Source organism: Gadus chalcogrammus, chromosome 19 (assembly GCF_026213295.1).
Source record: "Gadus chalcogrammus isolate NIFS_2021 chromosome 19, NIFS_Gcha_1.0, whole genome shotgun sequence".
Classification (NCBI taxonomy): domain Eukaryota; kingdom Metazoa; phylum Chordata; class Actinopteri; order Gadiformes; family Gadidae; genus Gadus; species Gadus chalcogrammus.
The window spans coordinates 5697524-5723249 of record NC_079430.1 but is presented as its reverse complement, the minus strand read 5'-3'; the positions used below and the strand labels follow the sequence as shown (position 1 = coordinate 5723249).

The following is a 25726-nucleotide window of genomic DNA, read 5'->3' as shown; positions in this document are numbered from 1 at the left end:
GTTTATACAAACCTTCTCCTCAAAATATATTTAAAATATAAACATTTTCACACACATTGAATTCTGGTTCTTGATTATAAAATTGCTAAATGGTTCTCAGCGTCACTTCTTTTGCGTTGGATAAAATCAACTTCCTAAAAGGCGAAATTTTAACGTACAACTATTTTTTTCTTTCAGTTGATTTTTATTATTCATACATTTATCTTATGTATATCTATCCCTATTATTTCATTATTTAGTGGATCTATATTATTTGTAACACTATGTGGCACAGCAGAAACACTTCCCACAAGTCCATGATGCATCACAGAGACTGAACTTTATTTTCCTCAGTATAAAAGTTCCCCAGTAGCACACTGTGTTCAGAGTCAGGGCGGGGCCGCTCTCCCAGTAACCGGGTGTTTTGTACAGTGCGGGCTGACGTTTTTTTTCAGTGCAGCGCTGTCAGTCATCTAGCAAGTGTAATCAGTTTTAGTATATGCTACACCTGAACCTCCTTAGAAAGCGCATTTGATTGGTTCGCTCTCTCGGGATATTGGGCAATATCCCATGATTGAGATCTCAAACTCGGGATATTGTTTTCATCGCAAAAATGTTCATCTCGTCACGCTAAAAAACAGATAAACCGCTAATAAAAACAAATAAATCCCGGCCAAAAGTGTTATCTTGTTTATTTTTGGAGTGTTCACGTGTAGTACACACTAAAACAATTATTCGCCTCAGGCTCCATGAAAGTGGGGAATAGCCCTAGCTATTCTGAGCACTCTGAACAATATTTTCTGAGTTTTGATTTTATATTATCAGCTGCTTCTGGCTGGTTAATCTAGGGTAATCTGTCAACAGCATTCATTACAGGTGAAATAATGCTAAGAATGATAAAACAACAATATTTTGTGGTTGCTGGCACAAGCGACTCCAGCAAAACATTGGAAATCTTTGGAAAATAATTAAAAAGAAGAGCTCCTAGATTAGCCAATGCTAACTCATTGAACTCCCCTTCTGGACACCCAATGATGAATGGCGAATTAAACTACTGAATCAGAGTAAGTCAAGCAAATGTCAATTTACTGATTTTCGTGTGTGTGTGTGTGTGTGTGTGTGTGTGTGTGTGTGTGTGTGTGTGTGTGTGTGTGTGTGTGTGTGTGTGTGTGTGTGTGTGTGTGTGTGTGTGTGTGTGTGTGTGTGTGTGTGTGTGTGTGCGCGAGACAAAGCTCATTCTTGACTCTGACTGCTCTAACATGTTACATTACATAATATATATCTATGAAGGCTGTTTAGGGTGATTTTGGATACATTGCATTCTATCATATATTCTCTGTTAAAGTATTAATATTGCCAGTTATTCTGAAATACATATACTTGGACACATACACACGACTTAAGTTTCGCAAATCTACCATGCAGACAACATTTTTACTGTACTCCACAAGAAACTGTTATATGAACAAACACAAGAGCGAGCGAGAGTGAGAGTGCAAGAGAAAGCGAGAGACAGAGTAAGCGTGAGGGAGAAAGCCAGAGACAGAGAGTGAGCGAGATAATGAGAGAGAGAGTGAGCGAGAGAGGGAGTGGGAGACAGAGAGACAGAGACAGAGACAGAGACAGAGACAGAGACAGAGAGAGAGAGAGCAAGAGAGAGAGAGAGAGAGAGCAAGAGAGAGCGAGAGACAGAGAGAAAGAGCGAGCGAGAGAGCGAGTGAGCTGCAGACCTCCTAGGCTCTTCCTATTCATTATTAATGTTCGGGGAGGAGAACATTGTGGTAGGGTGACATCCACCACCTCCTCCTCCTCTCTGCCGTGATGTTACCTCAGGTCCCCACAAACAGGGATTACAGACGGTGAAGTCACACAGTCCTGGCTTCAGCAGAGACAGGACTGTCAGTGACCATTGAGCAATTAGCTGCTATGTTCTTCCAAGACTAATACAGATGCGCTGGGATTCTGAGCATAGGCAATGTTTTATTATTTATTTATGTCATGTGAATTATCTCATGAGGTTTATCTATATTTAATGTCGAACAGTTTTTATTAAAAAAAAATTGGTTTGGATAAACTACTTTATTATTAAAGATTTTACACAGAGTATAAAATGTGAAAGTTGTAATACAATAAAATCTGTTTGGTTAGCTCCCTCACCCTGTGTGTGAAAATGTATATTGAACCATGAAAAGTGGTGCAAATTAAACCCAGGATTATTTTACACACCATGACCTTGAGATCCCTTTGTATTTTGTAGACCATGACTTCACAACAGCATGAATCATTAAGCAGAATGTGACTTGATCTAAATAACCTTCCGTAGCAACCTGCTTTTAGGTATGAAACCATTAGTAAAAAATCTGCATGTGATTATTTTATTAATGTTTCCGTTTTTAGTACAGAGCCATGAAACAGTTTCTAAAGTCAACCCTCACGGTAACTATGGTAACGTAACTAAAGGTATCTTTTTTTATTCTAGATATTGGTCCGCGGTTGCTCAACTGTAAGGCAAATACACTTCATAAATATGTTTTTTTAAATAAAGTGGATATTTATTATTATCCGCACACTAATGAGCAATGAGGATTAAAATATTACTGCATCTCTCAGGAGTGTTTATAAGCCCCTTGTTTAACCCTGACCCGCCTACTTTGTCTCATCTAACCAATAGGAATACATGATCCCAGTGTCCAGACTACCTCTGGCTCCTGATAGGTTCCTAGTCAGGCCAAACAAGGCTCATGTTTGCTGTAATTAATGTTAGCCTTACTCATCCAGTCTACGAATTGTTGATTTCTGAATATAATTGACGTCCTTTGAGAGCAACCATGGTCATATGTCGAACACAACAAATATTTATTCCTTGATAATAATAAGCAGCAAACATGCATTATATCAAAGCATAACTTTTAAAGACTTTGATATCATAAATAATTGGAATATACAGTATAATATTATGATGCCAATTATTGATGTAAAATCAGTACAGTGGTTTTATTGAATGCGTCGCTTACATTTTATATCAACACATAATTGAATATTGATTAAACAGGATTGTGAAAGATTTAACTTCAGCAAACATTTTTGGATGTGTGGATTATCTTCTGTGCTCAAAATGGTAAATTGCGATAATAATTTGCACAATATGCACTATATCGGACACTTCACTGAAAAAAAAAAAAAATATATATATATATATATAGATATATATATATATATATATATATATATATATATAGATATATATATATATATATATAAATGTAAGGTATTTAAATCAATCAGAATGATGGCTTCACTTTAAGATTATTTCCAGTTACATTAACATTTAGGGCATTTAGTCAATTTTATCCAAAGCGTCTTACAGCAAGTACATTTTTCAGAAGAAAATACAACAACAATTTTATTATGCACGATACATATTGACCAATCAACATTTTGTTCATGATGCAAAATGTAAATCTATTTATATTGTTTTATGAGTGTTATTAATTATGTAAATCTTTGCTTGTACAAATATAAAAATAGGTTACCAGCTTACAAACGTAGCAAAACTTGGCATAGGCCTAACTGGTGTCTAAATAGCCTTCTTACATGTACAAGTATCTTCAGATAGTCTGCCATTCAAAACTGTCATCATATTTTCATCAACAAAAAAAAGTTTAACAATTTGTGATTTCCTAAGACTAGGATCCTTGCAAAGACAAACCCACTAAATGTTCAGAACGGAGTACAACTTAAGGTGGCTGACGAAACACAAAGAAAAACAGACAAAGAACAGGGAGAGACCAGCTAAAGCACGACCCAGGGACATGAACCAGGGAGATGAACCAGGGTTCAGCTTCAGGAGCTCGTCTGGGGCTTAAGCTTTAACGAGCTACAGGTGTCCAGATAACGAGCTGTGACCACCTGGGACCTTCAAGTGGACAGGTGTGGGAGTACACACACTAGCAACAACACACTTCTAGCTCTAGGAGTAGCATCAGGAAGGATTCAAGTTAACACACACCAGAACCCCCCACAACCCAGACTCTGACCCAGCCCTGACACTGTGATACCTCCGTTCCCCCGGATTTTGATCGGATGGCGGCTGGACCACGTGTGTGGACCTGGGAAAATAAAGTCAACAATCCACCGCGCTATGATGCCATCAAACAACTCATTGTAGCCCAGACGATGCCTATGGCTCTAAAACACTTTCTGAACCCTTGAAGCATTCGAGTCAAACTGGGTTATTTCAAAGGCTCAGGGGAAAAGAATAACAACGACTCATACTGTATGAGCTGCTGGGTATTTAAACGAGACAGGGAGGATTAACAGAGATGGGGACATAGCTGAGAAGGAAGGAAGATGATTAGAGATGGGGACAGAGAAGAGAAGCAAGAAAGATGAACAAAAGAAGATAAGAAAGATGAACAGAGAAGGAGAAGAGAAGCAAGAAAGATTAACAAAAGGAGAAGATAAGAAAGAAAGATGAACAGAGAAGGAGAAGGAGAAAAGCAAAATGAACAGCGAAGGGGTAGGAGAAGAGAGAGAAAGAAAGATGAACAGAGAAGGGGGAGGAGAAGAGAAAGAAAGATTAACAGAAAAGGGGAAGTAGGAGAGAGAAAGACCCAAGGTCTGTCATTGGGTCTGATTTGTTATTGATTTCACAAAATATGAAACATGTGGATCGATCACTTGTCCGTTCATCATGCCCGTGGTTCCCAGGTTTAATGCCGTGATCGCATTTATTAATAGGATGGGCGGGGAGGAAGATGTACACTATGCATCTCTCTAAGGCATCTCTGGGGAGCTAAAACAACGCGCCTCACATCTCCATTTGATGGAAAAAGTTAACAATATAGGTGCCACAGATTTAAAAACAGTTTTACAAAAAAATAAGTCACACTGCATTCATTTTTCCCATGATCCAAATTCTCTCTCTCCCCCCCTCTCTCCCTCCCTCTCTCCCTCCTGGCGTGTGGCCCACGGTTCTGGTTAGGTAGTGGCTGCAGAAGTCTAAATGGACGGAAAAGGCTTCTGTGGTATTGGCAAGCCCTGAGTGAGGCCGTCTATAAGGTGCTGGTCCCGTGCCGGCAGCCAGCGATGGAAAACCCTACGCTTCCAGAAAGAGGCCCCTTCGTTCACATGTCGCTGCCACAATGCAACACAAAAAAGTTACACAAATAAACCTGAAATAAAAGGGACCATTCGAAAATCGTGGTTTTAAGCTCGCCACCCAAAGAGAAAGCCTTCAAGAAAATAGGGAAGAGGAGTATGCTAAGTCTACAAAAGGATCCCAGTTGGTCACCAATTTTTGTTTTTCATTCTCTCATGTAAATTATTTTTCTGATGATTGTCTCGTTTGAAGCAGGCGTTACCAGACGCGCGAGTGCCATTCGCAACACGACAGGTAAAGCCGATCCAGGCAGGTACGGCCCCTTTGTCTGTCTCTCGGTCTGTCTCCGTCTCCCTAGGGGCAGACCCGTCTCTTTGATGAACCCGGGCATTTGTAGATGTGTGCACTTGCGAGTGTTTGTTCTGCGCTGTGAAGGCCTGTGGGTCCGACACGACGCTCATAAATTAAGTTTCATCAGCTGCGTCGCTGGAGCCATCGCTCGCTTCAGCTGAAGACGAGGAGCGTCTGATGAGAAGAAATGAAAGGAGGGTTTGTTTTTGCTTCTACCTTTGTGGACTCCACTGTCCTACCCTCGAATCCCTCTCATCTCTGCACGCTGCTTTCTCTGATTTTGGCGCCGCTTGTCGCTACGTCTGTTTGGGCGCTTTGTGGTGCTAATGAGTGTGTTCTCAAACAGCGACACCAGCTCTGAACCACTGCGGATGGGTTTGTTCTGAGGCTGGATCAACAGGCTCAGGTAAAGTCTACAGGTGACGAGTAAAGTTGAGTTACAGGTACGTGTGACAGGGTTGCTGACAGAATGAAGGTAGGGAGGCAGGCAGTGAAGAAGAGGACAAATTGTCTAATTGCATACATACAGTCTTTATATTCAAGCACAAACATAGAACATAATAAACATACCGTTGAAACACACATACACGTACTCTAGATAGTGTGGTTAGTACTAGACACACATTCCCCAATTGTTTTGCAGTACAGCGTTTATATTTCTATATTTTACAAGTTAATACTGAAAACATTTCATATTAACATTGGAAGGGAGTTTATCACTAACAATCCACACTCAATTGATGCCATTGATTATAAAAATGTCCATAAACCTTGAACATAATATATAGACATTAAAGCAGTAATAGCAGTCATATAAAACAGAGCCAACCATATTTGTTGATACAATGGTGTTCTGTTCAGTGTCAGTAGGATTGGCTCTGTGGTGCGATGGCTTGAACATGTTTAAATACAGCCTGCATGTGAAGGCTGACTACTAAACTGTTGGATTATGAACACAAGCCGCTTCAAAGAGACAGAGAAAGCCACGATGAGCTAGCTGTTAGAACTACATTGAACTCTGCGTGACTAAGGCAGTTTGAACAATGTTGAATCATTCCCTTATAAAACCCTGCATGCGGTGTGAAAACTTCAAATAGAGCAATGTTTCACAGGAACTAATCAACACTCCTTCAAACTATCTTCTGATTCTAACTACCTCCACGAACTACCCTCTGAGCCTTGGATACATTTAAAAAGAAAACTGGATCTCAAAAATGCAGGCTTTGGATAAAAATGCTATCTCTTTCAAAAAAACATTAAAGTTTGTGGTTGATTTGCTTATTTAGGGAATGGCCATAATCAATAAACAAACTCTGTTGTACTTTTTGTTGTTGAAAAAAGGCTAACCGATGCCAGGATAACCGTCTGGAGCGGCTGAAAGAAAACGCTTGTTTGTGATTAGCATGCATTCCTGGCGGAGCAATGCACTCTAGGAGGACACAAGGTCAGACAGGGGTCAGCCTCCTGTACTCTCATTAGGGATAGAGATAATGGATTCAGGGGAGAATGCTTTGCATCTGGGGTCCGGGACCACCTCCTCCATAACGGGGCTCACACACACACACACACACACACACACACACACACACACACACACACACACACACACACACACACACACACACACACACACACACACACACACACACACACACACACACACACTTCCCCATCGTGGTATAAATCACACCGTGTACTTTCCACAGCGTCTCTCACTCTCTCCCTGCCTGACTTCCAAAATCGGTCAATAAAACTAATCGGGTTATGTGGAGGCCTACGTCTGTAACATATCCTATAGACCACAGCTCTGGGTTGGGTGGAGGCCTACGTCTTTAACATGCTGACCAGATCTCTGGCTTGAGTGGGGGGCTTACATTTATGTTTAGGGGATTTTGCTGACGCTTTTATCGAAAGTAGACAACAACTCGACTTAACAACTTCAACAACAAACAACGATTCATTCACACATTCATATGCCGAGTCAACCATGCAGGTCGATGGCCAGCTCGTCAGGAGCAGTGAGGGTGAGCTGTCTTGCTCAGGGACACCTCAAAACTAAGCTAGGAGGAGCCGGGGATCGAACAAGCAACCTTCCGGTTACAAGTCGACCGGCTCTACCTCCTGAGCTACTGTCTTTAACATCTCCTATAAACCAGAGCTCTATGGGCCTCGAGATAGCAGCACAGTGCACTCCCCTTCGAACGCCTTCTCTCTGCTTTCCCTGTGGTAGGTTGTAATTGATAGGTTTGAGGTATTCATTGAAGAAATGGAGGCTGGAGAGTATGGAACGACTAGAGAGAAATATGAGGATGGAAATAAATGACTACATGTTTTGGTTTCGGTAATGAGACCAACATGGTAACCACCAGCATTCTAGCAGGTCTATTTCCATGTTCATAAAAAACATAATTCAAGCTTCCCAAAAAAACGTTTATTTAAATGAAAGGGAACCAGGTAAAAAGGTAATACATATATAATAACACCCAATCATAACTATATATATATATATATATATATATATATATATATATATATATATATATATATTTATATTTATATTTATATATATAACTATATATATCTATATAACTATAGCTATATAACTATATCTCCATCTCCATATCTATATCTATATCTATATATATATATAATGACGGTATAGGCCCTATATAATATTTACTCATTTTGCTAGCGCCATGGCTACCTGCTTTTCAATACTCACTACTCTGGAGGCTCAGCATGGCTGGTCCTGGTCTATCCTTGGATGGGAGACCAGTTGGGGGGGCTCATAACTCTGGCCTATGGCACATCCCCAAGGTCCAATTGCCCCACGATAATTTGGCGACTCGTCTTTCGGATACGACGTTAAACCGAGGTCCTGACTGTGGTCAGACACCATGTTACATACCGCAAGAGAAGGTGTGCTAACCCCGGTGTCCTGGCCAAATTCGAACCCTGGCATTTGTAGCCCCCTAATCATCCAACACCCTCTAATTGGATAGTTTCATCATTCCACATCTCCACTATGAGTGTGTGGTGAGCGTTCTGTTGCATACTGATGCACTTCCACACTGTTTGAGGATGAGGAGTCATATACCCCCAATTAACTGGGGGGGGGGGGGGGGGAAGTTAATTCCCCCCCCCAATTGCAATTAATTATTCCCCCCCCCCAATTGCAATTAATTATTACTATATAACACATCGAATACAATGGGTGCAGGCCTTGATGCAATCAACGTTTCACATGTATTAGCACACATCCTTAAAACTCTCTGCCTTAATAGAGAGAGGGACAAAAAGAGACGATAAAGAGATGGTTGCTTGGATGAAGCTGGAGGGATATAGTGAGAGAGAACGCAAGAGTCTCTCTCTCTCTCTCCCTTGTGTTTCCTCTGGGCCATAGGAGGGGGGGGGGGGGAGGTTTCCAGATGTGGCGTGTTGGCTGATAGTCTGCAGGCCTGCCTGTGGTAAAAGGGATGGGGGGGGGGGGGTCTGTCCCAGCCACTTTAAATAACCAAATCAACCGGCTTTCCAAAAACAATGGCTTCCTGACTCCTGAACGACCCCTGACCCCATTGCTGAGGGGTCACAACCTGAACTTTATACCCGCCTCCACACGAGAAAGTGTGTCTTGCTGGTAGACTGTATAAAGACTATGGATTCTAGCTAGTGAGACAAAACAGACCCTGTCCGTCCCTCCCTCCCCTTCTCATTGTTGTGTAAGATATTCTTGCGTTGGTATTTGCTACACTCAGACATGGAAGCGTGTATAGACAATGTGGTATGTGGGTGTGTGTACACATTATCCACAGAGACACATTATCCATACAAGTGTGTATAAAGCAATGCACAACACGCAATGATTAAATGGATACACCGTTTACAAAGCGCTAGATTGTTCGTACACACCTTTTCAACACCACATCTGGGGCAGAAGTGACCTTGGCCATCCAATCAATCCCTATCAAAGCACGGTTGTATTACAGCATCCTCACGTCATCGGATCAACGCTAGTAAAAATGATAAATTATACTATCCCATGTTTTGGGGAATTGTGATTTTATCACTTACTCACGGAAATATATTCTACAAAGTTTTCATGCATATATTTATTTAGCAAAATGTTAAATGTAATAATTTGACCAAATGTTGAGCGTACTTGATAAATGATTTCTTTCAGATTTTCTCATTTGAAACCATGTCAGAACAACCAGTCTCTACATCCATACATTTAAACCACTGCATAAACATGTTGGGATTTGCATGCTGAAACAAAGAAATGAACCCTTTCTTATGGCGTTGTTTGCCAGCTCACTCTCATCCCTCTGCAGTATAATCACTTGTTGTTGTCCCTGTACTGTGGGGATTGGGAGTAAGGCAGGGTAGGCCACCGTGAGAAGAGCAAGAGACAATGAAGTTTGGTTTGACAGTTTCATCTCTGTCTTGAAACAGAATTTTAAAAGCATGATTGACAGTTTCCAGAATTCACTGCTTTTAAAGTTAGTTCAGAAATATACGGTAAGATGGAACATAAGGATAAATAAATAAAACCTAATACCAAAGCATAAGATTAACCAGGCAGTGGGGGTTTCCTTGCAAGCCTCACAAATCTTCAGCTTCTTCATCTTTTATACACTAAATTACAAACAAACCAATTTAAATAGTAACCCCATAGCTTTTGTTTAATATGACACTCCGGCATTTTTATTGTGTGAATTAAATAAGGTTTGCTGATTTAGTTACCTCACATCAGGGGTAATTGAAACCAGGTAATGCTAAGTTAATTGGATTGTTGGGAAGAATTCATTAGATTTTACTTATAGGGGGGGACAGGGTTTGTTGACTTTTGGTTATTGTTGTATATGCAGTATATATAAGACTCAATATAAATATGAGACTCAATATATAATGATTCATATAATAAAATTCATACAGGCAAGAAATTGACTAATAATAACAGAAGATACTGTTAATGTTTTTCAGTTGTTGGTTATGCTATTCAATCAACTTCTGCCATGGGACACACTGCTGTTCCATTTTCTCAGTGTATATTCAAGTCATTCACCTATACAATACATATGGCATTCCAATTTTAACCGGGAACTATAATAAGGACGGGGAAGAATCTACAATAATGGGCCAAAATAACGCCATTATGTCCAATTTTGTAATCCTTAAGATCTGGAAGGTAGAATGGATGGGGAGAGATTGAAGCAACAATTTACCAGAGGAAAGGTTAATGCTTTAGAATAGGGGCCGATTAATTCACAAGATGGCTTTTTCGACCAAGCTTCCATTAGTCCAGGTCCAGAAAGATGCTGAGAGATGGACTAAAGTGGTATTTGGAATCCCAGGCCACTAGTTGAACAGAAATAGACCAGAAGTGGCTTGTGTGGATATTTTGCCCTGACAAAACAGATGGAAACTCTTGGTTGAGAACAGGAAGGATTTCGTTCTTCAAACCAGTGCGACCATAGGCATTGGATGCACCAGGATGGGACAAGAAATAAAGCCCAACTCAAACTCCTTGAACATTCTTCTTCATCAGGGCACCAGATAAAGACAGGTTTCAAACCCTTTTTTTTCACAATCACATAATTTGAACTAATAACAGCAGTCACTAAGGATGGGGCAGGCCTTCACAGGCCTTCACATGGGCACCATCTTGAATCATCATTCAATTATATCCGACCATCGTAACAGATGAAGCCCACAAAGGAGACAGTAAAACCACTCCACCTTCTTGAACGGTTTATTCAATGGTTGTCTTTTAGGACGATGGAGTGTATGTGCTAACGTGACCACTTAGAGTAATATGGATGGTAACGTGGTCTAGTGGCATGACCAGAGGTCCGCTGGGAGGGTCAAACATCAGGATAGGACCATCTAATCTTCGGCTGAAGCGAGATACCCGATCTCCAGAAACTGGGGTTAAGCAGCAGGATCCCAGAGTGGATGATGTTTGTGACACGATTGGCTTCACACCGAAAGGCACCCCGTGGGGAACCCAAGGAGAACAGGAATAATAGGTTCCTGGTGGGTTACTTGCTAATACTCTCTTATAGGGAAATGCGGAGATTTCGACCTCCAACTGAGAAGACCAAGAAATCTTTTCCAAGAACTTCACAATCCCTTTCTCCTCAGCCTTCCTCCAAAAGTCATTTTACACTAAATAAATGAGGAGCTTTTTCACCATCTGAAAGACAGAGCTGCCATAGAACTATTTTTTTTTGTCATTGACATCTGCGAAGAAACCAATGCCGCTGCAGTAGAGAAGATTGTCGACTGCACTTCCATTGTAGACCATGTCCAAGGGGTCCGTTATTGGTCAACACAGCATTGAGGGGGGAGGGGGGGATAAAGTGTCAGAGTGATTGTCAACAGAATACAAATAAAGTATTCAGGGAACCAAAGGCACAGGATGAATGTGTGATCCAAGGTAAGCAGATCGTTGCTGTTTCCAAGAAATGTACTGTATTTGAGTTGGAGAGCAACATAGTTTGTTACACTGGGGAGGTTTTTAACAGAAAGGACTGAGATAGCCTACTTGTTATTGTGTTCTTTAATTGAGAGGTTGCCAAAACATTTCTTTATTTTACACCAGCGGTTCCCTTTACACGCATACCTTCACAGCTTCCGCCGCAGTATCACTCCTATTATTTCAACATGTTATTTTTAACATGTGGATTATTTATTCTTTGATCTGAACACAACAGAACTCTGTGAGAACACAGGGCTGATCTTTAGTTCCAACCCCAAGAACAAAGGCCTTTGTAGTCTTGTGGAAAACATGAACTGATGTTGGCAGCAACAGTGAACGGCCTGTGACTCGGATATAAAAGGCAATTAGGGGAGTAGTATTCTTAGAAAGCTTTAGATGGAGGAGGAGAGAAATGGGTGATGGAGGGAGTGAGTGATGGGGGGGTTGGGGAGAGGGAGAGGGTGGAATTGTACAAACACGGTTTGAAGTCATTATAAACTTGGTTTGAAATTATTTGTAAGCAAAGAGACATGAAGGAGAGATCAGCAAGGAGTATTTTGTGAATTCCCAAAGCAACTGTTTCCATCGGTTTCCATCAGTTTGAAGTCCCCTCCTGCTGGTGTTTGGACCGAGTGCTGCCGTTGAAAATGTTGTTCCCATAACAAACACATTTCACATCATCTTAAGGAATGTCTCAATATACACATTTCCATAAAGTGTGTGACCCTTAGTGTGTACATATAATTAAGTTTGACGAATGCATCATAAAACAAAACTCGGGGAAGTTATTGTGTCCTGATCAAAGATAACTTTTTGGGGATTTTTACATTCATGACTAATTGTAGGAAACCATGTTATTTGCAAAGACCGCATTTCTTCTCAAACTCTACATTGTGGCGAGCTCCAGATTCCCTTCACACTTTTCCACAACACGATATCCAGGGTTCAGATGATGATACACATCAGGACGGTTATATCCATTTTAATGGCTTCAGACAGCCTATCTTCAGGCAAGCTTTGAGTCTTGCATCATGCTTCACTTTACAGATACCTCTACTGGAGAGAATTTCAACTTCTGATGGGAAATCAATAATCAATGAGGCTCGCCTGAAAACAAGTGGGACTCCTTTTCCTTGTAATACTCTTTAGTTGTTTAAATAAAGGTTACTTTTACAGAGTGCTATCCCCAGTTAACCCAGATCTCCACAATAACCCCTTTATGTTTCAGAATGACGTAATGCAGCGGCGCTGGAAAGCATGAACTCAACCCCCCAATACACCCCTGCCCCCCCTTCCCCCGAGGGGGAATTTGAATCGGTAATTTTCTACTGACTGGGTTAATTAGGGTCTTGGTGGCTTACAGCTTTGCAAGCTCAAAGCACTGCATTATTCCCTTGTCAACCTATAGATACGTGGACTTAAACATGATGTCAGTCACGCCGTGACCTCACTTCTGCCACTCATCGTGATTGGCTAAGAACCACTTCAGCATTGTGGGAAATTACATTTCCGTTTGAGACATCCGGAGCCAACGCTACGGTAGATTCTGACACATGTCGATGAAAGACCAGGTAGGGGTCAGCACATCTTGCTATAGGACGCCAACAGCTGAGGCATCCTGGAGCAAGAGTTCCTTTGGGGGATCGAACCAAGTACCTCTCGACTCCCTTACAACATCCGAACAACTACGCTATCCATAATGTTAATATAGGGTATGACAAAATACACTTATTTATCTCCTTCAAGGAATACATTGTGAAATTAAACTAAATCTAAACTAGGCGAGCGCTCCCCTCGTGCGATTTTACGAGGTGAGCACACGCCAAGTTTAGATCGCCATTCATTTTACAAAAGCGTTTACCGTTTGTTAGCCAAAGCCACAACTTCGGACGACTGTCGAGCACACGATTGACTGGCCGAGATCAAATAAATCCCTTTACTTATCGTTTTGCTGCTGCACATGAAAGACGTGCAGTTGACTTGTGCTTCGTCGTTGAGCAGATGATTTGATCCAAAGTGACAAAGTGAGGTTGATGACAATACCAGCATGGAGAATTTCAATTCCACACAACAATAACGATAATACACAACAAACACCACACGAAGGAGCAGACAATGCCTTCTAGGGGTCAGAGGTTGACGCTGGCCATTCAACCGGTGAGATGATGGATAACAGATGCATTCTGGGGGAACCTATTGGTCCACCTGCACAAGCCCAGTCATGTGACCTTCTGTCCGCACCCTATTCATAAACCACGGGGCAAGATGGAGAATTGGATTGGGGGGAATATCGGGGTGCAGAGAAGTAAGCCAGCACAGTGAGGCATGTCGATTCCTGCATTGTTTTGGGCGACCATCATATATCAGCCTGTTCTGTACTGCACCCTCAACCAGGATGAGCCTCCATTCAAATCAGTGTGCATCATAGCGTGTTGGGTTTGGGTCAACGCAGATACGTCTTAGTTGACAGAGGTTGCTATGCATGACGTTACCCTATAGATTAAACATACATGGAGTTAAAATCAAAACAACTGTGTCGAAATATATAATAGTACTCACACAATGCATTTGAAATTAATTGCCAATGATGCGTACATTCTGGATCTGACCAATTATATAGTCAAATATTTAAATTACAGGCATACAAAAATCTTAACCATTTGGATGATTACCACTTAACATAGCTTCTAGGAAAACAGGAAAAATTGTCAAGGAATTAAGAAGAGGGAGAGATATGTTTTTTTGTTTTTTTAAAAGGATAAATCAATTCCACACCCTTGTGTTGTTTCCACACAGTTGTTATAGGGCTGTCAAAGTTCAAATAAGATTTGATGAGGAAGCTTGTGCAATTTTTAAAACAAGTCCGTGGTCCCCTAATCTCCTCGTACAAAAAGAACAGCATGCAGAGGAATTCAGCCAAACAGTAGCAGCCCTTACTCCACCTGAAAGATGATTGACATTCTTTAACATCCGACACCAGACATCTCGCATTAAACAAGGACTGTTGCGTCACACCACTCTGCCAGAGGGCACAATTATTCTGGCGTTTATATAATTAATATCAGAGTTCAAAGCCAGAGAAACAGTAGCTTTTGTCATGAGAAGGTCAGAATCAGTGCTGTGGCTGGCAATCCTTCCAGAAGTCACGTCAAACCAAAATCTGTTCCAAACATGGCCTCCTAACAACCTTCTGTACTAGGGTGGCAGGTCTGCTTCCTAGACTCCTCCTGGCCAAGCTGTTGAGGTGCCCTTGAGGAGGGGTTTTCAAGCTGCGGCCCACCCGTAAGGGGATTCACAGGATTGGGGGATGGCCAAAACATACATTGTACTAAACATGGGTAACACCTAACAACACAATTAGATTAATTATCATTAATTACAATACAATTAGATACATCAACCATGAATTAACATTAGCTGATGAAGTAATAGGAATTAAATAAGTGAATTAACATTTAACTTATGGCTTAGTAAAAATTTACTATATTGTAAAGCAATGGTATCATGTTTCCTACGGTGATGTTAACTATGGTATTAATCTATGCATTATTAAATAGCCTTATACGCTTTGCTAATTCTATATAACAATGCCTATTATTTAACTAACGCTAATGAATAGTTAATTTATGTACCAATGCTGTAACGTGATACTAAAACATTTGTGTACAGGATGGCTGGATAAGCTGGATAAAAGGGATAAAACTAACCCTAGTACAGTGATGAGCGGAGAAAGGTTGAGGCCTTCATCAGTGAGCGAGAAATTTAGTGCCATGTTAGGTCCACTAAAAGAGTAGTCAAAGTATAACCAGAAAAGCTTTTTACCTGGGAATAAAGATTGACATGGAAGTTTTCTTTAAAGAAGGCCTAGCATATGGTATATGGCAAACATGCTTGCTCTGAAACGGCCTACTATGAGTGGAAACTTCTCAGAGGGGATTCAAAACTGGGAAAAATTACACTTCTGTGCCGAATAACCACCTTAGCCTCTTGCATTCATGGTTATTTTCCTAGTAGGTGGTTCAGAGCACAGTATAGCCATTGTTGCTAGTTTCACAGATTCAACCAATTGACCCTGAGTAGAAACGTAGAAAAGGGCCTTCAGCAGAAAAGGGCCTTCACAACTCATGAACCTTCTTAGAAATAAAAATAAAAAACATCTAACATGGCCTCGAATCAAGTCTCATGCTATATGATGATTGCTACCCAACAAATACATTTGAGAATCCATCGATATTTCTACCTAGCCAATCTTTATGCTCTCCCATTTTGGGAAAACACAAAGAAGGCTTTTGTTTTTAACTCCAACCCAAGCTTCCAAAGATAACAATCGGACGCTTCGTCGCTTATCCTGTTTCATGTAAAAGTTGTCTGTTATTGACAAGACGGGGCTCGTTACGCTTGTGGGATTCAACAACACAGCTGACAGCAGGCTTGATTTAGGAGAGCGCACAAATAGCTGTAATTAAAAGGCTGCGACTGTAACCCGGTCCCTGGCCTTGGGCTATATTATTGAGAGGGAAAAGTGGTGGGGTTTGTTTGGACGTGTTGCACCAACTGTACAATGAAAGAGCCAAATGTCGAGGCGTAGAGGAGCATGAATTCACGTTGGCTGCCTCTTAGAAGCACATTCATACACAAGACTGAGGCCCCCAGCTAACGTGGAAATCCCGCTCTTTGGTTCGCACGAGGTGCATGCATGCATGGCGTGTGTGCGTGTGTGTGAGTACACACATACACCTATCCATGGATTAAACCCAATCGTATGAAGCGTTATTGAACCATGTAGGAGTGTATTTATATATATGTCAAACCAACAGACAGAACCGAAGATAAACAGTTTCACCAGACGGAACTGAAAGCTGCGGCCGCGGGGCAGACGTTGAGTGCCTTTGACAGACGGCTCTCAGCCTGACACAGCGCCACTTCACGGCGGCTCAACGCTCCTGCGTCACCGCCGTTATTCCGACTCATCGTCGGCAGGATTCGGCACAATGGTTGGCAGGGAGCTGGCGGACGACTCCGTTATTAAACGTCATTAGAGGGGCCAAATATGACGGGTGGAGGACGGCACCGGGCCCACTCCAGCCGATTTGAGACAGAAGCAGACGCTTAAAGTCCCGTCGTAATTATTAGGACTTTTTTTTTTGCGCTTCTCCAAAAAACATTCTCTGTATCCACATTAAGCTGTCAGTGTGGCGCCTCAGATGGGGTGTGTGTGTGTGTGTGTGTGTGTGTGTGTGTGAGAGACACGTCGTGGCTACTGTTGAGTGTGGGTGAATAAACAAGTTAATAAACAAGTCTACAAAGCCCCCCCCCCCCCCCCCCCCCAATATGGGCCTACATAAGGGAGTCACCGGGAATGTGGAGGCATGAATATTCCTAACAAGCCCCTCTCCTCATTTCCCAGTCGTACCAACTGATACGTCTCTCTCTCTCTCTCTCTCTCTCTCTCTCTCTCTCTCTCTCTCTCTCTCTCTCTCTCTCTCTCTCTCTCTCTCTCCTCTCTCTCTCTCTCTCTCTCTCTCTCTCTCTCTCTCTCTCTCTCTCTCTCTCTCTCTCTCTCTCTCTCTCTCTCTCTCTCTCTCCCCCCCCCCCCCATGTCCCCGGGACTCCTGTTATTGTTGTTGGACTTCCAGAGCTCCTCTGGGCTTCCTCACTTTCTAGGATAGTCGCTCCTTATCTCCTCAGTTCCTCCTCCTCCCCATCCCCCTCCATAAACAAACACCCTAATGAGAACATCACTTCATCACGTTCTCTCTCTCCTCCACCTCCTCCTCCTCTCCATACCTCACCCTCTTTCCCCCTCTTTCTCCCCTCTCTATCACCCAGCCCCCCCCCCCCCCCCCATCACTGCTTGCAGTATCTTCTTTCCTTCTCGACGACGCTCACTCTTTCCCCCTCACCCCCCGTCTCTCTCTCCTCTCCCCATGTCATTCCCTCCTCTCCTGCCCGCTTTTCCTCACCTCTTCTCCAGCTCCGACCCTCGCCTCCATCCCCCCCCCTCTGCTCCGCCCTCCGCTCCACCCTCTCCCCACCACCACTCCATCACTGTTCTCCAACCTCTCCCTCCATCGCTCGGCTATTTTTCCATCCTCTCCTCCCCAGTCCCTCTCCCCCTCTCTTCTCCCTGTTCGTCTGGGTGGGAACCGTTTGGACGGTCCACAGAGGTCCAGTCAGCCTGTCAGCGAGTTATCCGACACTTGTAGTGTGAAGGACAGCAACCACAGGCGATAGTGTATACACGTTTATCCCCGTCAGATACACATATCTGTACTCGTATACAGATACACACTATGTACACACGTGTAATCATATAAAGATACAAACTATGTACACACGTATAATCATATACAGATACACACACGCAGGGCCATCCAATACAGATACACACTATGTACAAAGCTATAATCATGTACAGATACACACAGTAAAATACAGGAACACACATACATGCTAAATACAAAACAAATGAAAAAACAAGGACATTTGAAGTTTGATAGTCCATATAGCAACTAAATAGTTATTATTTCCGTTTGCCTATTCTTATCATGGCGAGTAGTACTGCAGTTAAAAGTACATGCACAATGATTTACTATGATGTGCTTTAAGTTTTGGCAAACTAACAAAAAAACAAGCCAAAGTGGGCTACTTGACTGGGGAATCATTCTATGTTGTACTTACAGCCTATTGTTTATGATCAGTCATGCCTGCTTATGGAATAAAATCCAAATATAGATCCTGGCAGGGCCAGTTCCCATGCTGCCTGTCAGATAGACACCAGGCCTATTGCCAACTGTCTCAGAATTAATATTAATCAGCAAGCTAGAACCTTTTGCCTGTTCTAAGTATATATGTATATTAAAGCTAGAACCTTTTGCCTGTTCTGTATATGTATATTAAAGCTAGAACCTTTTGCCTGTTCCAAGTGTATATGTATATTAAAGCTAGAACCTTTTGCCTGTTCTAAGTGTATATTAAAGCTAGAACCTTTTGCCTGTTCTAAGTGTATATGTATAGTTATTAAACTGTGACATTTCCAGCGAGGACAGGGAACCAGAAACGGGTACTATCCCCAGGCCCTCGGGGGCCTGGGGGCCCCTATAGTAGTATCATCTTTTAAATCGAATTTACAGATTTTCAATTGTTTAATATTGATTATTATGTTTTACATGTTAACATTGTCTATTGCTATGTGCTGCTATCAGTGTGTCCTTTTTACCGTTTGAACATACTAAGATTCAGTAAAGTTGTTGAATTTCATAAACAATGAATATAAAGACAAGATAAACGTAAATATAATATAAACATAAAGTTAAACATCAAGTAGATTAAGTGTTAGTATATCCACATATTCAGTGTGACAGAGTACCAGTGGGAGATTGTACGCCGAATATTTTTATATTTTTGGTATGAAATATGCATGGTTTGTTGGGGGACAGACAGAGAAGCTACAAAAGATTTGCATTTCTTATTTTTGAATAATAAGACGCCCCAAAAATATGTCCATCACGTGAACTTGTTCTTGAAGTGTGTTTTGTATAGCGTATTGTTTACGGGTGTGTTTATGTGGGCATTGTTGTTCACGAGTGTTTGTTACATGTATGTTGTTATGTTATGTTTGTTAGGGTTGTGTATGTCAGTGTTGTTGCATGAGTTTGTGTGTTTTGTTGCGTGTGCATGGGTACGTGTGTTCGTTTTGTTGCGCGTGTGTGTGTGTGTGTGTGTGTTTTGTTGTACGTGCAAGGGAATATGTGTGTGTTTTGTTGTGTGCGAATGCATGGGTGTGTGCGCACGGGCATGGGTGTGTGTGTGCGTTTGTGTTTGCGCATTGGTGTATTTTTGCCCGTGCAAACAATTGTTGTGTGTGAATGCATGGGTGTGTGCGCACGGGCATGGGTGTGTGTGTGCGTTTGTGTTTGCGCATTGGTGTATTTTTGCCCGTGCATGGGTGTGTGTGCGAGCGTTCATGGCTGCGTGTGTGTGTGTGTGTGTGTTGGGGCCCCTTTCTGTTCATGTGTGTCTCAGAGCTCGGCCAGTTGGGGGTCTTTGAGATTTCACGCTACTTCCTTCAAAGATCTTTTTTTCACTTAAACGTCTCAATTTTCTAGCTGGGGATTTTCCTGACTTTACCGTTACTTTAATTTCACAGCAATAAAGCGTAAAAGTAGGACTATAAATAAAACATGTTGGCTAGAGATCCCTGTATCGCCGGATCTTATTCTGGATTAAACCTGATCTGCATTCTCAGCTGCCGCCTGAAAGCTTCACACAGTTTAGCATTTCGACCGACTTTTAAATGTTATTTTTATACATCAGATATAGTACCACTCAGCTATAGTGACACCGGAGGCTATACCCTGGTAAAATAATTTCTTTGCATCTTAAGAACATAGTTAACTTAAGATATCTTTGGTTACTATTTCCATTCTGCATATGAACAGCTGGCCAAGTTTGAACAGAAACCAGTACCATTGTAACACCACACTGTTCTCATACTGTAACATGAAGAGAAGGCGGTAAATAGCCTGTGACATTCCCTCAAACTTTATGACCCCTTTCCTCTAGATCCTGTGGGGTTGATGACTCACATTGGCAGATTGACGTCTCAATAATGGATGTTGTTGAAATACCACATCCATCTCCCCAAACCAATATAATTGCCTGAATTCGGGTGGCCATGTTGTGGTTTTAATGAGTCAGGTAAAATCCCCTGGAAATAGACGATCAAATGTCGTCAGAAACCAATGAGCTACCCAATTTAAATTGTAGAAAAAAGTATTCAAAAAATGTTAACTCTTTACCCAAACACGGCAAGATTATAGAAAGAAACCAAAAAGGTTTCTTACACTTTCAGGATAATTCCATATAACAAAGATAAGTCTAATTTGGAAACAGACATGATTAGGCCTATATATATATATTTAAATTTAGCTCTCTGAAGATCCGTTCCTTGCATTAAACAATTCCATGATGTATAATGCATCCTGGATGTATCTATACAGAGGTCATGCAGTTCATGGCAGCAGTCAAAAGTTGAAAGGGTCGGCGTCGCTGTGCTCGAACCACCGTCCAGTGTGCTGGCGAAGACTGACTCCTGTTGGCGATGTTGTGTAACTGCATGGCAAATACAAGCTCTTCAATGTCACCAGTTTCAATAGAAAAACTGAAATAAAGTCAAACGTAGTTTTGAACAGAGCGCCATGTCATACGAATAAGAACCGGAAACTTGGCAGAAAATATCTATGCGTTCAACTTTCCCTCTAGGCTTATCTTGACCACAGAGTCTGACAGAAAAGCAATTAAACTAATTTATCGTGTGAAATAAAAAAATGCATTTCTCCAATTACGACGAGTTAGAGTGAACTTTTCATAAGGCCTGTCTGATTTATGATGGGAAAATTAGTCTTGGCTCGGATGAATGAAATCCGTTGACCTTGGCGTGATGTAAGGTCACGGGATAATTAACCAGATTACTCTGCATCAGAGCGAAGTTAATAAAACTAAAGATTAAAGCCTATAGCTTTGGATGAAGGACAGATCGGCACGGACCCCAAGTGAGTGTGAGATACGCCTTTGAAATGGAGGGCATTGGAGAGGATGCATGCATAGAGTAACACCCATTGACATCATTAGGAGGCTATTAGGAATTGGCCTGTGATCATCATTTTATGATGAATTACTTTAGATTCCAGTGGTATAGCTTCAACGTTATTTGTTTTACATGAGAATCCTCTGATGAAGAACTATTGTTGACAACCCTATTTTATAAGGTAATTTTCATAGCAAAGATCTGCATAAGGCATGCAATAGACAGGTTAGAGACTAGAAAAGCAATAGTCATGTTTTGTTTATAATGGAGGTAGCACCCCCATGTGTACAATTTGTGTAAATGCATCCTATGACAGGTAGGCCTAGGTGAGAGCTGCTGCGTCAACTGTCTACAATTTTTTCACCAAGAGACTCCAATTTTAAAATGCTCCGGTTCGCTTGGAATCTCGCACTTTCAGATTTTCAAAATATTTTAAACTTTAAGATATTCTACTTTTAAAATATTAGTTTTTACAATCAAAGTCAATGGGAAGAGGGCGAAGCTGTCCGCCGATTCTCAGACGCCTCAACTACTACATTTTTAACCGTTAACCTTCGTTCAAGCGTTTAACAAATCAACACACTTCAACTGTTTAGAAACCGAATTTCGATATCAATTTTACTTTTTTCAGAATCACAGTTTCATTTCAAGCCAATATTTAACCTAGAAAACCATGTCAAGCTTAAACAGATACGTTATTTCATGTAAGTGGTGCCAAAATTATTAAATTGCAAATAGGATTGCTATAAATTGGGCGTTTGTCTGTGGAGACCCCCGTTTCTATGGCTAAAGGCTTGCTACATATCCGGGTGCACTCCTGGTAGAAGCTAAATGCTAAAAACAATGCTTGCCTGTCCAATAGTAATTAGGGGCGAGGGTGGGCAATCAGACCGGTCACTCAAACCTACGCATCAGTTGTAAGGAGCTTTGATTCATGATGTATAATGGATTGATCCAGTTGCATGGTACGCCCAACCATACGAGTCGTAAGGTCCAAATAATTCCAGCTTTCTTGTGGCATTTCACAAAGGCACGCCCCCTTTTGGTCGTAGTATAAACCTTCCCACTCAGTGTTCTGAGAGTACCAAGTAGAGCAAAGACAACCGTACCACTCGCCAAACAAAGATGGCTGCGCCCGTAATTGATGGTAAGTTGAGATGTATTTTCTTTCTCTTTGTACCACGTTGGGGGCTTTGATGTTAATGCTCTTACACACTTTATTACATTGCTACTTCAATCCGGTCACCAATTTATGCATTGCACGGTCTTGCTGTGCATGCAATACAATGTAAAGTTCTGTAAAGCCCTCATTTTTTTATTTTTATGATTCAGATGGTATCCAGCCGAGTGCAGCACGTGGTGGAATGAGGGGTTCAACAAAGACCAGACCCTCTATTTCATCGACCTGATGGGTCGATGACAATCAAAAGGGCAGATACTTTTGTCTTAAGCGACTAACAACGGTTAATAAACACATTGACACACTGGAGTCAGCCATAAGAGGCAACAGCCAGCTCGATTGGAGCAGTTAGGATTAAGTGTCTTGCTCAGAGACACATGACACGCTAGGAGGAGCCGGGGATCTAACTAGCAGCATTCTGGTTACAAGTCAACCTGCTATACCTCCTGAGCTAAGCCGACCCCATACAACAAGCTCATAGCAACTATAAAATGACAGCACTTGTCCACGTCAGTCTGCGTTACATTTCCAAGATACAACAGGTACTAAAAACTTTATTTTCAGCATGCTGCTCACCAATTATTCTTTATTGTACTCTTTGTAGTTTAGTATGTAGTCTAACGACCTCAATAGGCCTACCTATTAATAAAATCACGGTACTGTCAAGTATTGGTAGGCCTACTTACCTTCCAACTTTGAGACACTTTGGAACCACCTTGACGTCAATTGTTGGCATAGATCGTTCCAGTTTCATGTGTTCATCTTCACACGGCTTTTCCAAATGTGCCCACAAAACCTGTCAGTAGTGGGAAAGTCAAAACGGAAAGAGTCAGATTCTATTTTGTAGCCACGTCAAATTATAAAAGATGGTCTAAGCCTAGGAAAACACTGAAAGCATATCGGCCTTCTAGGTTAATGTTTCAAATTAATCTAATATCATACAAGGAGCATCTCTGTAAATCAGATACTAGTTGACTTGTTACACGCTCACATAACCTCAACTCCTCTTTTGTAGGAGAGAGGGAGGAAGGGGAGCAAAGTCATGGCCATAATAATCGAGAACAAACAAGTGGAACTTTACTGAGGCCCACAATTATATAAACATACATATATATGCATACATACATACACATTGTTGATGGGTGCACTCACACTAGGCCATCTGGCCGTGGCCGTTTTCACACCTAACCGTGCTCAACAGGCCCCATTGTTCTCTGGCCTGCACTCACTAGGCCACCTGGCCGTCGCAACTCTGGCCTGGCCACGGTAGGCTCTTGTACATACGTCATCACGTCGTAACACGTCATCACCAAGCGTCCGCTGCATGGACCATAATCATGACCATAATAAAGTCTGCCGCCAGTCAGAGTATTAACAACAATGGACAACAACACAGAGAACAAAGTTCGCACTTTGCTGAGTCTTGTTGCTTATTTGGAGCCGTTCTCAGATAGAGCCCACTCTCACTGCTGTTTTTTTCGAGTACAGACTTCTCTATGGGACCAACGTTAACCAACAGTTGAACCGCTTGACGCCATGTTAACCGTTTAATGGGAGAAGGCTCGTCGCCTTTATTACGTCCATGGTCGTCGCATGGACTATGCGTCATCCAGCTCAGGTTGCGTAGCCGTGCGTGTACGCGTGTCAGCTCATTAGCATCTGTAACGTGGCGGGCCGGCCCGTACCGTAGCAGCACACCTCTCCCAAGTGGTTGGCCTTGCCTGTGTGACCGGTTCGTTCTGCGTTGTGTTTCTTTCTAGCAATGAATGACGTGACCCACGATGTGTCTGGACTCGGGCACTCCGACGTCCATTTATTTGATCTGAATACACACATGTACAAATAGCTTCCTCTTAGCACTTGTGCCCTTACTCCAACTCCTCTCTTCCCAAGGGTATCGCAAACAAAGGGCTACATACAATATTACAACAGAAATGATTGAAATAAAAGGAATAAAAGACATACCTGAATACACACATGTACAAATAGCTTCCTCTTAGCACTTGTGCCCTTACTCCAACTCCTCTACGAAACACACAGGGGGGGAAGGGGAACTAGCATGACTACACGAGGGTCAGGTGTATGCTAGGACATCGCAACAAAACACAAAGTTCCCCAAAACACTGAAATCTATCTAATAACTATGGATAGATATATACCCCAGACTTCCAATTAAACAATCTATAATCAAAATAACTAATATAAATAATGATAAATTATAAGATGGTCAAAGATTTGATTACAATATAAATGTACACACCTCTTCCCAAGGGTATCGCAAACAAAGGGAAGAGGGCAGGGGGCGCGGGAAACTTATCGGGTACTCTGGAATGTGGGCGGGAGTATAGAAGGAGGTGGAGCCAAATCAAATAAATAAATAAAATAGAGCTTAAGGCGGCATGGAAAGCTAAACTTCAGGTAATACAGAAAAACAAAGGCAATTGTGTAATTATAATTTAAAGGATATAACACACCCTGTTACACCTGGCCAGACTGGCCACACTCACACTGGCAGATTTGAGCACGGACGGTTATGTGTGAAAACGACCACGGTCAGATGGCCTAGTGTGAGTGCACCATCTTCTATCCCAACAATGTGTATGTATTAGGGCTGGCCCGAATGCCATTTTTCAGGCTTCGAATGGTTTTCCGAGCGAATATTCGAATAGCCTACTCGTTCCAGAAAAAAACACCATCAAAAAAAACATTAATAATCCCTATATACTCCCTGGAACCGATTTTGACAGTATCTGCATATATTGATGAAGATTTAATAGCTTTTGAACGTTAATTAGTAGGCCTAAGTAGGTTGAAGTTCCTTAGTTTTCCCCCGTGAAAGCGAACAGCTGTTGCTCCGTTCCAAATCAACTGTTCTCTGCCATCTCAGCCCGGCCCCTTACGGGAGCTTTTCAATTCATCCTGGAACGTGCATCTTTTCAGGGAATTTGTACAATAAATCCATAACAAATACCAAATATTGATTGTCTTATGTGTCCATATTATATCCATTATATTGACCGGGTATTCCCAAGACGCTCACGCTCT

At 41.8% G+C, this 25726-nt stretch overlaps 1 long non-coding RNA gene across 1 annotated transcript in view; it reads right to left on the bottom strand.

Moving 5' to 3' along the window:
• Positions 1–25161, bottom strand: part of LOC130372634 (uncharacterized) — a 38438-nt gene extending 13277 nt beyond the window's left edge. Inside the window, exons 1-2 of the long non-coding RNA XR_008893386.1 lie at positions 24647–25161; positions 23368–23477 (exon numbers count right to left, since the gene is read on the bottom strand). This is a non-coding gene — a long non-coding RNA (uncharacterized LOC130372634). The remainder of the gene's footprint in view (positions 1–23367; positions 23478–24646) is intronic.
• Positions 25162–25726: the final 565 nt, after the last annotated feature.